General features: G+C 37.2%; 1 pseudogene; it reads left to right on the top strand.

Moving 5' to 3' along the window:
* The first annotated feature begins 14558 nt into the window (after positions 1-14558).
* On the top strand, positions 14559-14655 carry LOC122126486 (annotated as a pseudogene).
* Positions 14656-15466: the final 811 nt, after the last annotated feature.

A 15466-nucleotide genomic window follows, 5' to 3' on the forward strand; every position in this document is an offset into this window, starting at 1 on the left:
TCAGTTGTCAAAATGTTAATGATATAAAAATGCTCTCAGCAGTCCTCCTTGATACTTACAAGGCTGTGATAGGAGGATCATGGTCAAAGTCACCCTAGGCAGGAAAGTCCTTGAGACTCCTGTCCAAATTATGCCAACAAAACCAGAAGTAAAGCCATGTAGCTCCATTGGTAGAGGGCTAGCCTTGATCAAAAGCAGCTCACAGACTGTGCCCAGATCCTGAGTTCAAGGTCCATGACTAGCAACAAACAGACATAAACAACAATCTGTGCAGCCATCCGGCTAAAACAAGTAACCTTCTTGTCCCCAAGTGGATTGAACAGAGTTCCCTGGGAAAGGGGCTGCCATCATCTTGACTCCACCCATTCTGCCTGCATCACAGGATTCCAGCCACACCCTCATTCTTTCATGGTTCTTTCTGACCAATGGGATACAAGAATGATGGCCAGTTGGTTGACACCACTACCAGCAGTTGAGGTAGAGGTAGCGGAGTGATGAGCAAGAGACTCGAGGCCTAGGAGGAGAGGCCTTGCTCAGGCCCACCATGTGCCCGCCTGCACTCCGGCCCCCTCCTCCCCTTCCGCGTGGCACAGCATTTCAAACCTGGTGCTGCTGGCTAAAACCCATGTTGCTTCTTGGATTCCACAGACAATGGTGCAATGGTGCACCTCTAGCCAGCTTGTTGCCCTGACCAGGTCCTGGCACCCTTGTCCTCTGCTCTGGGCCTGATGTCGACCATACCACTGCCATTGCTGTTCGCCCCACCTGGAGCAGCTGCCAACAGATTTTGCCAGCAGCACATGTGAGTGGTGGCCACACAGGCCCACTCCCTGCGACCCCATATCACCCCCCCTCCTGACCAGGACCCGCGCCTCCTCTGTGCCCCAAAGTCTGGCCCACGCCCTGCCATAAATGTGCCCCAGGAGTGGGGGTGGGTGTTGACCCGAGGATCCCATCCCCATATCCAGTGTCTAGTGTCCCAGGAAATGGGGAGATGCAGGGTTGGGTGAGGAGTGGACGCCACAGAGCCCCTGACCTGGAGCAGTGGGAGAAACACAGCTGGACATCTGCACCCTTCCTTTCCCTGGTGGGAACCTGGTGGGGAGCAGCATGTCCACACCTGCCTTCTGGGGTCTTTTCCCTTTTTCTGGGGATGGGAGGCTTTGAATGCAGAAGATAGAACCCCCTTTCTGTGTGAACCCTTGTCTTCTGTGCTTGATCATCCTTTCACTGAAGACAGAGAGACAGAGAGAGATAGAGAGACAGAGAGAGAGATCATCTTTCTCCTTGTACAGCCTGACTGTGCTCAGGTGAGTGATCAGTTGGCAAATTGCAGGTGCTGCATGGATGAGTCTTCTGTCACAAGTCTGGATGTGTGTGTGTGTGTGTGTGTGTGTGTAGATGTGAGTGGTAACAAGGAGGCTGAATGCTTTGGTAACTTCTACCTGCTATCTTTCGGGCATGCATGGGCTTCATAGCTGAGGTCTGGGATCCTGGAAGGATGAGACGATTGAACAGGACACAGCACTGTTAAATTACAAGAACAAGGGATCTGTGTGCCCTGGAACTGTGTACTCCCTTGGGCCTGGTTGTTGGGAGTGGGAGCTTGGGAGGACCTAGGAGTGCAGCCTGCAGGGGATGGCTTCCCTGGAGGACAGAGAGCAAGTCCAACACTTAGTAAAGATATGAGTCCTGCTAGTATGGAGTGCAACAGCTTAGGTCAGATTCTGGGTCTTCTCATCATGACCTCTGATGGGCAAGGCGAACCCTATTTTAAATCTTGAGCTGTGATCTTCAGATCTCAACCTCCTGAGTACCTAGGATTATTGGCATGAGCCTCTGGCACTGTGACTCTGGTTCTTTTTGGTATATTAGGGTTCGACCTAAAGGCTTTAGGCTTGCCAGTCAAGTCTTCTACCAGCTTTTCTGTCTTGGGCATTTCTGAGATGGAGACTTAATATATGCTCAGGCTGGGGTGGATCACAGTCCTCCTGTGTGTGACAGGCATGATCCACCAGGGTTGGTCCTCTGTAGTTGGGATGGTAGACATGTAGTGCCACGCTCAGTCATTGGTTTAGATGGATTGTCACAAACTCAGTCCACAGCAGCCCATTTTTGACCACAGGTGAAGCTCTGGGTTGGGCCTCAACCGTTGGACTTCAATCTCCTCATGGGACAGTTTTGAGAAAACAAGGGATTAAGACAGAGGGATCTCAAGAGCAGGGGCAGGCACAGAGGGAGGGGCCATCAGATACGGTTCTTGTCAGTTCTGTGAGTATATACCCGGAGTATATATTTCTGTGAGAAAATACCCGGAAAGATCTCAGATGGTTTTGTGTTATTAATGTTGTGACAGGTATGGGATTATGAAACAAAACATGACTCTCTTTCTTTAATACCCAATCCCCATGAGGAATGGGATACTTCACTTTGTTCAGTTTTGAAGCTGGGGAAACTGAGGCACAGAGAAGCTGGGTGACCTACTTATGACTCCCAGCTGACAGGAAGCTCGGTCTGACTTCTCTGCCGTGCTCCCTAGGACAATGGGTGTTATTCAGTCTACTTCTTGTGGTGGGAAGTCCATTTCTTTTCAGTCGTGGGGCTTGAACTCTGGGCCTTGGGCAGCTCCCTGAGCTCGCAGCTCAAAGCTAGCACTCTACCACTTGAGTCACAGAACCACTTCCAGTTTTCTAGTGGTTCTTTGGAAATAAGAATCTCACAGATGTTCCTGCCAGGGCTGGCTATAAACCATAATCCTCATATCTCTGCCTCCACTGTACTTAGGATTACAGGCCTGAGCAACAGGTACCTGGCTTAAGTGTAATTCTGACCTTCTTTCTTTTCTCTCTCTCTCTCTCTCAGGAACTGATTGAATGGGTGCTGGAGGAGTTGGCCCAGCATTCTCAATGTGGTTGGAACCAAGGTGGCCCTCTCATTCTGGAGGTGGGCTGTAGGTCAGGAGCTGTCTCGCTCAGTCTGTTGTACCAGCTCCATGAGGTAAGTCCCTCTGTGCCCTGGCTAGACCGTGACAGTTATTCATTGTCTATCTAGCCTTACTGGATTCAGTACTGTGATCAATGCCCTTTTCTAGCAAAAATTTCTGGCTAAAATTATGATACATAGTTATGGAATGAAAATTTAATGCCATCTTAAGAGAGTCATTTAGTGTTCTGGGAATGTGGCTTCATGGTAAAGTGATTGTCTAGCATGCATGAAACCCTGGGTTCAATTCCTCAGTAACACGTAAACAGAAAAAGAAACACTGGAAGTGGTCCTGTGCCTCAAGTGGTAAAGGGTTAGAATTGAGGAAAAAAAAAAAAAAAAGCTGAGGAATAATTCCCAAGCGCTGAGTTTCAGCCCCAGGACTGCCAAAACAACAAGAGCAACAACAACAACAATGAACATTTAGTTAGTAAATGCAAAATAAAGAACCCAAACTTGGAATATATAATTGTTCCTTCCATACTAATACTTGACAATAGTCCCTAATTCATGTACTTTACCTATATTAGGATACTGTGTTGAAAAATTGTTTTGTTCATTAGGTCAGGGCAATTAATGCCAGGAATGTGCTTAGATGTAAGGTGTAGATTAATTCTGGAAATTCACATATTCCAGGATTTTGAGAGGGGTCACTGCTAATCACAATGAGAAGGGTAGTCTAAGTGAGATTTGGAAATCATTTTGGCCAATCATAACACCAAAAAGGTAGAGGCTAATTCACAGTCGTGACAGAAGAGAAGGAATAACACAAGATGGAAGGAAAAAAATGATAGTAGCTAAGGTATAGCAGAAACAGTTGTAGAGAACCATTTTTGGTTATTGAAGAACTAGTTATCAACTAGGCTTATTCCTCATTGTTTTAGCATTCTAAATCTCTTAGGCTAGATAAATGTGTCTCCTTCTATGCTGTTCTTTCATACCTGATATCCTTTGCTTTCTGAAAATCTGTCTTTCTATATTTCTCTATGAACATTTCCTAATACTAAATACACCTACACAGATGTCACAGGATGCTAATGTAAGGGTCCCATAGCTCATGAGTCATTAATGTAACAAAATGGAAACGGAGGAGATATTTATTGCTACCTCAATTTTTCTGAAAAGCTGCAATGTCATCATTTGCTTCAAATTTCCATTCTTTGTCTACATAGTGTCATTAAGTGCACATAAATGCAAATATGAGCCGGGTGCTGGTGGCTCTTGCCTGTAATCCTAGCTAAAACCAGAGGATTGTGATTCAAATCCAGCCTGCTCAGGAAAGTCCATGAAACACTTATCTTCAATTAGCCACCAGAAACCAAGAAGTGGTGCTGTAGCTAAAGTGGTACAGCATTCAAGTTGAGCTGAAGAGCTGAGAGACAGTGCTCAGGATCAGTGTTCAATCCTCACAATCAAAAAAAAGTGCAAATATGGCTTTAAGTTTCCCCCAAAGTAATGATTAAGTCAATAGTAATCTTCCCAAAGGATTCAGTGCACCTACTTTTGCTGAGTTATTTAAGTTATGACTTCTTTGATGAACATATTCTCTTCTTTAAAAATTGTCAAATATTAGCTTTATCATAAACTTCATCTAATATTTCTTGGTTCAAAAGAGAAGTCCAAGCAGTTGTTGTCACTTAGCTTTCTTACTGTCTTAGTTCAAAGCCAACCAGGCAGGAGAGTCTGTCAAACTCTTATCTGAAATTAAACACCAAAAAACCAGAAATGGAGTTTTGGCTCAAGCAGTTGTGTACTAGCTTTGGGGGAAGGTCGGAAAGAAACACAACTGTTCAGGGACAGGGTCCAGCCTTTGAGTTCAAGCCCCAGAAGTAGCACAAAGTAAACAAACAAGCAAACAACACAAACCCTGGGTATTTCTTTGGGACTCTCCTTAAAGGAGTAGTGGTCCGATAAGAGGCTGGTTTTGCTGATCATACTCTGGATCCTGCTTTTCTGAAATCTTTATTGCTATGGAAAACGCAGGACCAGACTAAAGGAATTGATAACTGACTCCTGCAACAAGAGAATCATCTCAGGAGTGAAACATCCATCCATAAGACACTTCAAAACCTCCATATCTTTGTTTTTTTGCAGTAGAACACTTTTAAAACAAAGTTATTTCCTTTTGTTATGCTGGCCTTCAAATGGCATATTGTTTCCTTTTGTAATACTCTCAACTACAAGTTTACAGACAAGTTTTATATGAATAAAGAACACACTCAAAATTGTCATGGAGAAAGTTTCCTTCAAGCCTTGAATTCTTTTCTTGTACAGTAAAAAGGAAAGCGAAAGTTAACTTGAACTTTGTCATTCCTCTATGCTCAATTCATCTCCTGAGATCAATTTCCACATCTAGTAACAGTTACTTCGGCTTACTTCCAGTAACAATCTATGGTGCTGCTCCAGAAAGAAAATGAATGTTTTCTGGCTTCATTGAAATAGCACAAGGACACTTTTGGATATGAGGTAACACGTGTTTCAGAGACAACTTAGTAAGGAGAAAATATGAAATTAAAATTGCTTATGAATACTTTTTTCATGAGCACATTTTGTTCAAAGTTCTTAAGTGATCTGTAAATTATGGTGAATTTTAAATGGGAGAAGGTTCTCAGATCATTTTTTGTGAGTGTATGTGCTGTGCATTAATTTCCCAAGTGTACACGAGTGAACTGTAAGAGAAACAATAGCAATAATAGGAAAGAGAAGTTCTGTGTTTATATAAAAGGCTTCAGTAAAATATAGAACACTCTACAAATAAGACAACATTGAAACAATAAAGCCAAGTCCAGTATGTAGATTTATGGGAGTGATATAGAGAAAGTATTACTTGTATGTGGAAGATGAAGCCTCTTCCTTTCTAAATCACGCTTTATCTAAATCACGTAATTTTGTAAAAAGGAGAATGGAAGAATGATTGTTTCCAATGCAAGTCACGTATGAGAGAATGGACTTAACTGGAAAAAAATAGGAATTATACTAGCAATGAATCTGGTGGCTAAGATCACATTTCTTTTTTTTCCTTTTCTTAAATTCTTTTTGTAGTTGTTGGTCGTGGTACTTGAAGTCTGGGACTGGGCACTGTCCTTCCGCAACACAGCTCAAGGCTAGTGCTCTTCCACTTGAGCCACAGTGCCACTCCCAGTTTTCTGGTAGTTATTGGAGAAAAGAGTCTCCAGGACTTTCCTACCTGGGCTGGCTTTAAACCCCAATCCTCAGATCTCACCACACCCAGCTTAGGACCACATTTCTAACATTGTATACTCAAGATATGTAATGTATGTGTTCATCTATCTTTATATTAATTCTTGAGTTAAAAATCTGGGCTACAGTTTAGACTTAACACTCACAAAAGTGTTTGTAGTTTAAAAGTTGATACTCCTGGAAAAATAAAACCTAAAAAGGTAAAGGAGTCTGAGAAGTTCAATTTGCATCCAGCCTGGCAGAACAGGCTTTGAGACACTACCTATAATTAAACAGCCAAAAGCTGGAATACTAGTCATGAGCAAGATTGCTGAATAAGAGCATGAGGTTTTTGCATACATACATACAAACATACACATACACACAAAGGGACTTATATGTGTACACAAAAATACACAAATGAAACAACTCTCAGAATATGTAGAAAAGTTAGAAAACAATAGAAAATATGTCCTGAGTAAGACTAGAATCAAGTGATAATTTTTAATATTAAAAGCCCGCCAGTGAACATTCCCTAAAAAAGTTGAGAATATTACATAGGTAGGAATCAGTGATAGTAAGAGAGTCAAGCAACGTTATTAATGGGATAGGATCCATGGAGGAAAGAATCAGGGAAACCTGTAGGTGCATATAAAAATGTTCATCTCTTGTGTGAATTGTTAGAACATCTTTGAAAATAGTACATAAACAGTCTGAGCAGTCAGTCTAATGGATAAGATCATAGGAAAAGTTCAGAATTGCGAGTCTGTTTCTAGAGTAAATAAACAAACTATGGCAGGACAATGTGATACAAGCCTGGAATTCTAGCACTTCGTCAGGAGATTAGAGAATGGAATTACATTGCGATACCTTCCTTGGACCAGGTAGAACAACTTTGTCTCAATAAAACAAACCAAACAACATAAAAGGAATACACAGTTGGAATTTGGGGCTAATTTTCTCATTATGTTTTGAGAAGTCAAGTTTCCTATTGAAACGCAAATTATATATATCCTCATTTGTGTTTTAAATGCTCTCTTATTACAGAACATTCTAGATGCAAAATGGCTCATTATTTCCGTCCAAAAATTTGCAAAACTAAGTAAGCACCATTCTGTTGGATTCCAAAGAAATGTTGAAGGATTACAAAAGCTTAAGCCTGGAGAAATAGCAAAGTTCATCTAATGTAGTACTTTGTAAACCTTGTTAAATTAGAATTTAGATTTAAAACATGTATTTTTATTTTGTTTGTAATTCTATATTCTATAGGATACTACAAAATTCTTTTTAAGTAGAGGGATTAATGGACAAATTCACAAATGATTCTTGCATTCTATTTTCCTAGAATATTCTTTCAAGAGAGTTATAATTAGAGCATAGTTAATAGATAATTCCCACAGTTCATGTATACCATGTTAATGTGAATAATCTAGACAGAGTTGCTAACAAATGGATGATATTAATTTATAAATTTAGAAAAACAGCAATTTTTGAGGGTTTGGTTTAAAATGGTATGAAGAGAGTAGTTGTGTGACATCTTTTTTCAACCTCTAAGTAACACAGGAAGCCATTTCCTTATTTACATGCCTCTGTATACATTGAGAAAAATGCTAGGTTTGGGGTTTGTACTCAACTTTGTTTTTGTTTTATTGGTTTGCCTAGAGCTTGAACTCTTGGCCTGGACAGTGTCTCTGAGTCTGTTTATGCTCAAGGCTCATGCCCTACCACTTCAACCTCAGTGCCACTTGTGTCTGGCTTTTGCGGAGAAGTATATTGGAGATAAGATTCTAAGAAACCTTCCTGCCAGGGTGGGCTTTGAAGCATAATTTTCCAATCTTAGCTTCCTGAATATCCATGATAATTAAAAAAGTATAAATATAAATAATATTTGCAAGTGATCTGATCTCAAGAATACCAGTGGAGGAAAAATTATGCAGCTCAGGTTATTGTGGTGTTCTTTCCAGAACACGGAGGGCATCACATTAGCAGAGGTGTAGTATTTTTCACAATAGAGATAAGCTATTCATGATATGAATTAAGGAATTTTAGGCTGCCCCTTACAAGTTGGAAACTGTTGAGCTAGGATGACTTCCTGGCATAAATCTTGGGATTGATAGTCATAGAAATAACAGCTTACTCTGATAAAAAATATTGCTTACTCTTGAGGAATTAATTATTACAGATGCTTCATAGTTTTATCCTCTACCAGAATGTGGCTATTTTTCTATTGACTTCTCAATCTGTACACTCCATTGGAAACTGCATCTATTGCAGAATTTTATAACATGCATAAAAATACTGTTTTGAATCTCTAACGTATGGAATGTTGAGAATTTAAAAATGAGTAATTATGAGTAGTTGTTTTGAAGAAAATATATACTCTGTCCCCTTAACAAATTATTTAATTTTAAAAGTTATGGGTTTCCATAGCATTAAAGTGTTTTTCTGTTTTAGAATGAGAAAGTAATAAATTTATTCTTTTTCGAAAAATTCGGCAATTATATTATGAAAATATTTTCTAGTTGGATAAAAATCACGTTGATGAACCTCTGATAAAAACGAGGTAATCAATTTGAATTAGATGTCAAATAGAATTGATTTTTAAAATATTGCTACATAAAGAATAATATTTACTGTGCCAATACAGTAAAATTACATTTTATGCAGCTTATTTTTTCAATTTTATTATCAATTTGATGTACAGTGAGGTTACAGTAATTGTAAGGTAGTGAATAAAAAACATTTCAAACTTGTTACCCCTCCTTCATTTTTCTCACAGTTTTCCTTCACCCCTTCACCCCTCACAAGTTATAAGGTACATTTCCAACATATTGTCTTGTGAGTGTTGCTATTGTATTGGTTTTCACTTTGTCTTTTGTCTCACCATTTTGCTTTTCCTCTTCCCTTCCCTATTTAAGGTAAATTCATACACAATACAAAATCAAATACAGCAGGAATGAACTATAGGGGAAAAACCCAAAGAAAACAAGTCACATAGTTCATCAAAAACAACAACCACAAATGAAAAAAATCTGGTTCCATATCTTGGAATTCATTTTGCTTAGCATCAGCTTATATGGCTATATATACGCAGTACAAAGCTACTGGAAAATAATAGTTGCATGGACACTATATCATGAAAAGAGCATGTTAACTTTTGGATGGTAAAGGTGGAAATAGGACTGGTGAATTCGCGGATCTGATAAAGGAATTTCAAGAGTTTTAAAGTTATGACAGGTAAATTTGAATTGTTCAAAATTTTTAACAACTTAGCCTATTAAGAAAATTTAAAATTTCCTGGGAGAATAGGCTTTCATGCAAAGAAATCCACGGAGACTTAGTAGAGAGGAAGCAATGTGGGTGAAGATGGCTCTTTTTCACACTAAACAAACAAACCTCAGAAACGTTGCTGTAAATCCGGTTGGTTCCCTTGGAATTATCCTTACCCAGGAAATATATTCTCACTATGTGAAACAAGGTTGTATTGGAATTTAAATTCAAATTCTTAAAAAAATAAGACATCAAAATTTGTGAATTTACCTTTAATTACCAAACAGTAATTCTCTGAAAAAGATAATTTGAGTCAAAATATTTAGGGAGAAAGTGCCCTCCAAAATGCAAGAAGGTGTTGGGTTTACACATTTCTGTTTGTAACATTTTCCACAATGTCTTTGCATTTGAAGCAGTGAAACAGAAAAAAAGTCTGATTATATAATTCAGACCAATGATTTCACATTTCTAAGTGGCTCACAAAAAATAATATCCTTAATAACATGAGATAGTGAAGACTTCTCTTATTACATAAGCCAAAATGTTTTGGGTTCAGAAAAGAATTGAGCAAATGGAAAAGGTAAGAAAACATAGTTCTTAGAAGCCCTACCTAAGCGTATTGGCTTTAGCAGTGAAGGAAGTCCACATTTTTTTTAAAATTGTATTAATATTTTTTGGAGGGTCCGGTCATGGGGCCTGAACTCTGGGCCTGGGTGCTGTCCCTCAGGTCTGCAGGTCAAGGCTAGCGCTCTACCACTTGAGCCACAACACCACTTTCGGCTTTTTTTCCTTTTGCTTATGTGGTGCTGAGGAATCAAACCCAGGGTCTCAGGCATTCAAGGCAAGCACTCTACCAAAGAGCCAACTTCCCAGCCCTAAATTGTGTTAATATTTTACTATCTAAAGTGATTTTACAGAGCCGATTTGGCTCACTACAATGCCGAACAGATTGAATGGGGACATGAAAATACATTCCACATCCAAATGAGGCAAATTAAAGAGTTTTCAAAGACAAATCATGAAGATGTAACAGTGGTGGAGCCCATATAGTCCTTCAGCTTCACTAGACTTGAAGCCAAGATGCTGTGATTAATTGGAAATCAGGCAAGAGCTAAGAGGAGGACATAGAAGTAGGACATAGAAGCATTGTCCTTTTGTAACAGACACTGTCTTTCCAGGTATAGGTGATTTAACTCTACTCTCCTCCATACATCTTGGTGAACAAATGCAAGACCAAGAGAAAAATAATCTATTGAAATAATTTTGCATAGAATAACTTCATTGTTCCTGATATGGTATCTAAGGAGAGTCTTACGATAGAAGATAAAAGTGCAGTATTTTTCAGTTTCCTCTAACCATTTTCTTAGCAAAATATATCTTTTAGGTTAGAATTGATTGAACCAAAAAGTGATGGAGTACTTATGTTTGTGGGAACTTTAGACAAAAGAAGACTTTCAAGGTAAAAGAAAAAAGAAAATATACAGCCAAATATTTGTGATCACAGCTTCTTGGACTGTTTTCTGGAGACAAAGTTTTACATTAGATTTCTTCTCATTGACATAGATGTTGTTTCATGGCAACCAAATGCAAGAGGGAAGTTTAATAGACTCGCCTGGCCAATTAACCAGCATGACAGAAGAAAATGGCAAATAATATTTAATGAATTACTTTGACCAATTACTTTGCCAGAAGAAAGAAGGAAAAATATAATTCAAAATCAATTGACTTAAAAGAATAAAGAAAGCGTAGTGAAGAAAGATTAGAGAAAATATAGAGGATTGTTTTCTTTCCAGTGGAGTAACGCGTTCTTGATCTTGTTTCTTCCATTCTATCTTCACAAGCTATCAAGTGTGTCTCACGACTGGATTATCAAGTTCAGACAGAGAACTCCTAGAAGAAAGATACTATTTGCAGCAGATGTAGGTGATTTATAACCTTAGACAATCTATTTAAATCTGTTCAAAATTCTCTCCTATCCCAAACTTCTCTCTTTGGACAGCGTTGTTTGCTTTTCCCAAGACTACCCTTCATTAACTGCTTAAAATTTTGGGAGGAAATATTCATACTCTAGAGATTTCTGGTTGGTTGTGATTTTTGTGTGTTTTTGTTTTTTGTTGTGTTTTTAAACTGAATTTCAAAAGGTTGTGCAAGTGTGTTACAATTAAATATATCCATCTAATTGTCCATTGCTCTTGGATCAGAGTCACTCCTTCCATCATTCTCAACCAAATGCTTCTCCAATATTTATTTCAGATTTACCACTCCCTTTATCATATGTGTACACTGAGTATTCTAGCTGTACTTGCCCCTTGTTCATTTTTCATTCATTCTATGTCTTTACTATAATTTCTTTCTGCTTTCAACTTCCTGATAGTCATCCTGTTAAACTGTCTATTAATACTTTGAAAGGTTTATATACATTTCATGGAGATTCCATTCTGCATATCCTTGAACTGATGTCAGCTTATATTTCCATAATTCATTCATCTGCAGTAACAATTTGCAAGACTGGAGACGTGAAGCACCTAAACATGATTTTATTCTCATCCATTTGGAAGATTAATCTTCAGTCAAAAAGAAAGTTAAAAAACGCATAGAATGTACTCCTAGCTACCAATTTTTATAAATGGCTTTGTACAGTGGTGTGATTGTTTTATTTTACATGGTATAATATTTTTACTACCTATAAGTTTTGGAAAAAGAAGAAAACTAAAATTTATTCCTATAGAGGAATGTGATAGAAATAGAAGACAGATTTTGTTTGTCATATCTCTGATGAGTACCCATATTCAAGACTTAAAGTCATATTTCTCCCTATGTTAGACAGATAGGGAAAACATAATATTACATATGATAAGACAACTATTTGTGACGTTTTAAAATGTACCTTATTAAATGATGACATTTACTTTTTTAGCAAACGTTTTGGTTTGAAATTTGGCAGGCTGATCTATTAAACACTTTTCTGGAAGGATCCTACTGAAAAACACAAATTGTGGTTGGTACTATTTCTAGACTTTAATGAATGGTTGAACGTGTTTGGCATTAGTGCTGGGTAAATAATTCAACTCTATTGTAACTTGCTCCCTACACTTGAAAAAATTGTAATGTCACTAAGTATCATCTACTTGTCAAATGTTATTTTGGTGAATGTGATTTTAAAGAGTTAATTTGTAAAGGAATAACTTTCAGGAGATTAAATGTAGATTATCATTGGTTTGAGAGTGACATTTTATACCACTGAACCATGTTGTACTGAAGTCCCAGTGTTTTGAAGCACTAAGGATCTTCTCAATGTTTTTCTGAATTATATTTGAACTCTAAGTAAATTTTTCTGGGAATTGGTAGACCAATTATGGATCTATCCTTCCAGGAACTATTTTTTGGTCCACTTATGCTGGACTAAAATCTTTCATTAATCATAGGGGAGGGGTATTAAAAATAATCTTATGACACCTTGTGAACTTGTTCACTGATATGGGCTGGCCATCTGTAAGTTGAATATTTGAATCATAGTACATACTCTCAAATTTTGTGATCTCATCTTTCATTTTAAGTTGCCTTGCATTTCACAATTGCTTACTGCTAAATCCTGTATCTCAAGGAATTGGAGCCCTGAAATATAGGAAATGAGAAATTGAAATGGGTCTTCAATTACTTTGTTGCATGTTGCATGGGCCTATGTGAGAAGTCTTGCCCTTGTTATCTGATGATGCAGGTAACTGGTACCTGGGATCCTAGGAATCATTGGGTCGTGCAGAAGAATAATATTTGTTAGACATCTTATCAGAAAAATTTGGGCATAATCAGTAGGAATGCTTCAGAAATATGGAGAAAAACAGTTTGGGATCAGTGAATTAAAACAATAAACAGAGAAGCATAGTAAAATCCCTTATAGATTAGAGGAAAACAAAATTGTTTTTTACCATGTGAATTCAGAAGACCAAGAACAGTTAGAATGTATCACAAGTTTATACCAAAGACACTGCATTGATACTTTTTATATTCTAAAATACATTTTAAACCTAATTATTTTATTCCAATTCTATTTATTGGAATAAATAAATTTTAATTTATTTGTGAAATTATCAACTAATTCTATTAAGTTTCATTGTGTGAAATATAAAATCAGCACATATAAATATAAAATATATAACTATATATAATATAAGAAAAAAAGACACATGTTTTGCATTGTTCTGTTGTGGGTACAGTATCAAAGGCAACTCTGTTTTAAAGTATTATTACATTATCTCTACCTCGGTGTTTGATAGAGTTGGACCTAAAGCTTTACCATTTGTAGATTTACAGCCTGTAGGCTAGAGAAAACACTATGATTAAAACATTACCAATTTAAGGCCTAATAATGAGAAGAAACATCTGGACTTCTCCTGCAACTATGAAAATATTTGGTGATAGAAATGCAGTAGTGTAACTTCCTGCCTGGTAGGATGGTAGACAGGCCAGGATATTAAGTAATCATGAATATGATCAATTTTTTCACATTCTTGGCTTTAGTTACTTTTGAAATGTTAGATATAATAAACAATTATATTTTGATAAAATACCTTCTAGTCGGAACAGTTATGACTGAACTGTTCATCTCTCTATGATCCCTTGTAACTAAGATTAGTGTTGTTCAAGTAAAACAATCTATTGCTGTCAGGGTAAGATATTCTGATTGGTCTGTTCCTACATGGAAGAAGAATAAAGGGTCAGGTAGACATTTGTGCCAATAAGACCTCACTAGGGAAAATGTCAGCTCCAGAAGGTTAGAAGTAGCTCTTAAGCAAGGCTTACTTTGAATCCATTAGCTCCACAAAGGTAATTCAGTTGGATCAATTAGTACATGAAAAAGCCATCACCTTTGGACCTAGCAATAAATTATCAAAAGTATGATCAAATTCCAAATGGAAAAGACTTAAAATTGTCATTGACAAAAAAATTTGCAAATGTGAGCATTAAGATGAACAATATATTTTTTTCCACTATTCACAGAATTTTAGGGAAATAAGATCAGTAGCATTGTCAGGAACAATATAGTTTCCTTATTACAAATAGGGAACCGTGGATATAAGTATGTATAAAGATTGCATCATTAACTACTTAAATTTAGAAGATACTACATGCTTCAGCAGCACGTATTCCCAAATTACAATACAGAGATTAACATGGCAATTGCACAAGGATGATATGAAAATTTGTGAAGTATTCCGTATTTTTCATTCTTCAGATGCAAGAAATGAAAAACAGTTATTAAAAAGTTGATTACAAAATAACAAGTGTAACAACACACGTAATTCATATAATTAAATTTAGTTTGACATCAGTATATTAAATCTTCACCTCAGAAAGGCGTTTACATACCATAAACTTTACAAAACTTTTGAAATTAGACAACATTGTCATTTTATCCCAATGAAAAATAATATTAAGACCGAGGAAAAAAAGGAATCTAAAACTTTCTATATGGAATACAATCTGAAAGAACACATTATACAAACATAGAATATTTTAAAATATTCTTTTTCAGACAAGCACCAGAAATATTTTAGTTTCTGTACTATTCATTTAAATGGATAAATTAAAATTATTTCTGATTAAAATTTCAAAAACTCTGCAGAAATCATTATACATGTATACAAAAACTCTTGAATATATTTTGACATCTAATGCAGGCAATTCACTTGGAAGAATTGCACGGAATTCATGAATTTTTACGGTAAGTATTGGTGTTGCCGGATGCTGGTGGCTCAAACTATAAAAAGAATTTTGAGGTATTACCAGTTGTAATAGACTCAGACAGTCCTACCACTATAAAGGCCATGACAAAGGTCTCTAAAAGAGACTATTCAAGTTAATAAAGGACAGAGGATTGCCCAAATACTTTTACTCTGATATCTAAACTTGCCTAATCCCACACTGACTCAAAACAGAAAAGGAGGGTTTGGCACCACAGATACTATAGCCTGGGTTCAGGAAATTACAGATAAATGGCCTTACAAGGCCATTAAAGTCAATGGAAAACAAATGA

Source organism: Dipodomys spectabilis, unplaced genomic scaffold (genome assembly GCF_019054845.1).
Source record: "Dipodomys spectabilis isolate Male_0828 unplaced genomic scaffold, ASM1905484v1 ptg000279l, whole genome shotgun sequence".
Lineage (NCBI taxonomy): Eukaryota > Metazoa > Chordata > Mammalia > Rodentia > Heteromyidae > Dipodomys > Dipodomys spectabilis.